This window comes from Amphiura filiformis, chromosome 20 (genome assembly GCF_039555335.1).
Source record: "Amphiura filiformis chromosome 20, Afil_fr2py, whole genome shotgun sequence".
In the NCBI taxonomy this organism is placed as follows: domain Eukaryota; kingdom Metazoa; phylum Echinodermata; class Ophiuroidea; order Amphilepidida; family Amphiuridae; genus Amphiura; species Amphiura filiformis.
In genome coordinates this window covers 1,237,183-1,240,813 of record NC_092647.1, presented here as the reverse complement: position 1 = coordinate 1,240,813, position 3,631 = coordinate 1,237,183, and positions in this window count along the sequence as shown.

The following is a 3,631-nucleotide window of genomic DNA, read 5'->3' as shown; positions in this document are numbered from 1 at the left end:
CGTTGAAATTGAATACTGCACTGCTGCAATTGTGATGGATAGAGGTGCACTTGTAAATGGTCAACCTACATTATATATACTGGTAAAACACATTATTGGAGAATGGAAAAGTTCGTTCAACTTTTCAACTCAAATGAATATCCCGCGGTTACAATAATATTGTAAAGATATAATTTCAGTATTTTTAAAGAAAACTAGAAACGTCGCGGTTTTCGACGCAAGACGTCGATTGGGAAGCCTCTACCGAGGGGCGATTTAAAGTTGGAAAGATATTTATAACAGCTAAATTACTGTCAAACGTAATGGGCACAAATAATATCCATTTATAGAGGGAATTCCATAAACATGTAGAAAAGTTGCAACTTTGTTTTCAAAGAAATGACAAACAATTTAATGACATCACTGGAGTTGACCTCATGAAGGACTTGTTTTGAAAGTTCATAACCACTGTTTGCAAATCCCAATATTTACTCAGAATTGGGCTCACAATAGCTGATATGAATTAAGCCATGTTTTTTCACGGTTGTTTGATGGCATGTAAAACTGAGTCATTTTTAAGAAAAGTGGAACAATGATGGCGCTATTTATCTTAAATCTTGTTTGCATCTTTACAAGTGGTAGATACTTGTATAATGGTATTAGAACATCAGCAAAAGGACTAACAAATGACAAGGGAATTTTCAAAAAACTTTTTATTATGAAATGTAAGGAATAACTCATTATTTGGCTAATTTAAATTTAAGATGTAAATATGGCCCTCCGTTGGCACACTAATGTACAGTTTATGGAACAAAAATTACCCAAAAAAAAAGCGTGATGAATAACTTGATATAGAAACGAAAATGTATGTTAAAAAATTGCTACAAAATATATGTGTATTATAGAGTTTATTAGTGTAATAGCTGTTGGTATTATTCAGGTCTAGAATTGAACATTACATGTATATGTTTTGTTAGAAAAATTAATAAATGTTCACATCAAAAACAATCGTGATATACTAGTATGTGCACCAGTAACAGTGAAATTAATATTTTTTGTCATTTAACATTTCTATGAAATTTTGTATGTGGAAGATGCTCTACTACATGAAAGTTCCCATAGGATAACTATAGCCCAAGTTTGATATAAAATTGGATGGTTTGAACTCAATACTACAAATTTATTGGACGAGGCGTAGTCGAGTCCAATAAATTTGTAGGCAAATAAGATGCATGCTGGCCTAGAAAGCTTTGATAAACAACATGAACAAAGCAAGAAATGGAAGAAAATAGCAAGGAAAAGGAGAAAGAAGAGAAGGCTACTCCTGAACTCCCAAATCTTACATGCATGCGTACAGTAAAATAAAAAATCTGACAAAAATTTATTTAGATTTTATTTTTACCGCATTTCCAGAATTCCAAAAATTTCCGTTAACATTTATCAGACTTGTAACAACTCTACTCGAATGTCATTTACATCCAGGGGTTCATTCTAGCCTAAAAAGAAATTTTCAAAAAGGAAATTAGAGCAGGGACTCGAACCCATCCCGCAAATTGCGGCTGCTTCATGAGTCGCCATAATTGATCATGTTGATAATTGTGTGTTTCTGTGTCCCAATCGTACCATACAGAAATACGACAATAGGAGCAGACCAGTATACAATATAATTATGTATCGATTTTGACTTCGGTGGTTGACATTTCATCATCTTTTCAGTCTTCATTTTTACTCAATTCAAAATACTTCGGCTATGCCTTTGAGATTAATATAAATACTCTGCCTTCTAAACAATTATCAACAATATATGTAGCTAGCACTATTATACACATTATTGGGTTTTTTTTAAAGCAGGTAAAATCCAACATGGTACGTTTTCTGTCTTTGCTTGTCAGTATTGTGAATTCTATACCCGATGTCAGTACAGATACCAACATTAAACTTTCATTTTTTTTGTGATTTTGGAAAACTTTAGCTTAGTGCATGATTTGGTCAACCAGCTGAGAGTTGCCAGTTGATAGGCCTGTGATTTACCTGTTTATTAAAATGGATCAGTCTTATTCTGTTCATCTATTGTTATTTTATGTCAAGTGTAATAATACAATAGAACACTATCAAATATGCATAAGGTTAAACTAATTGTAGGCAAGCATACATTGTGAAGAGGGAGTCCTCACTTCCAGACAAGACTTGGTCAAGTCAGGGAAGTGAGACTAGGTCCACTTCCCTGGTCAAGTGAACACACAAAATATTGTGTGTGTGTGTTGCAAAATTGATCGCATCATCAGTATATTTTGTGAGAACAAAATTGATTGTTCTTGTTTTATACCAGTATAAGACCTATCCAAGCCAAAGATAGGCTTTGCAATTGTTTTATTGTACCCAGGCAGAGGGTGGTATAAGTTGGCATAATTATTATCATCACACTATGGAGTTGTGAAGATAGAGCTGTTGGAGTCACACAGGTGTGTGAGTTTGAAATGCGATCTGCAACTGAATTGGAAGTCACCAAAACTGACGGATGAAGTAAGTTTATAAAACTCTTAATTGTTATTGCTATTGTGTTAAATTATATCGTTATGAATTCGGCAGACGGCCGAATCCGGATTCAGCTTTTGGTAAATTTATTTTTGGCATGCATTACTTTTGAATTAGAGAACAAGGGATCAATGCTTTACCTATAGAGGGCGGCATATCGATTTTTTAACGGTTATCGTCTTTGACCGTACTGTGAGTCACCGTTAGCTAACCCTGTATGCCGCCCTCTTTTGAATACTTATCATCTGATCTCCGTTAAAAAATTGACATGCTGCCCTCTATCATGTATAGCATTGATCCCTTATTCTCAAATTCAAAAGTAATGAATGCATAAAATGAATTTACCAAAAGCCGAATCCGGATTCGGCCGTCTGCCGAATTCATAACGATATGCATGCTTGATACTGTATGTTGTTATTCTTAATGTATTATTTTAAAGTTCAAAAACAAACTGGTGGAAATTGATTGTATTTGAAGAACAAAGAAGTTTAGATTTCCCGCCAAAATTGGAGAACAAAGAACTTGCATGTTTACATGATTGTTAATTGGAGATATACTCATGCACTTATACATGTAATATGAATAGAATGGAATGAGTATCATGTGTAATTATATATTATTTTAATGTCATTAAAAAATGAGTCTGATAAAAATTATCCCAAGATTTACTTTGGTACTTGTATTATCACCACTTGGGTAATTTTATTAAATGTTTCAGTTCTCGACCGATACATCCAACCATGAACCAGACAATGTTTGCCGTTACCAAATCCCTGTGAATTAATCAGCTGTAATCAGTGACGGTTTGGCCACCCTAACTAAGAAAACCAATCTGTAGAGATTCGGGGTCAGCACACCATCAACCAATTCCAGGACGGCTGCATACGAACCATGGTTCCAACTAAATATGTTTAAAAATGTCGGTATTGATTTTTTTTTCAAATTAAATAATGGACTTGAACTGAAATGAACTGAAATGAAATGAATTGAGAACTCCAATATTCAACTCAACTCAGGTACTCATCGAACGAAGCAATTGAATTTTGTACATCAATGTCAAAGATATTTAATTATTATGTGAAATCGTTATTCGTGTATGTTATATATTTAAGATTGA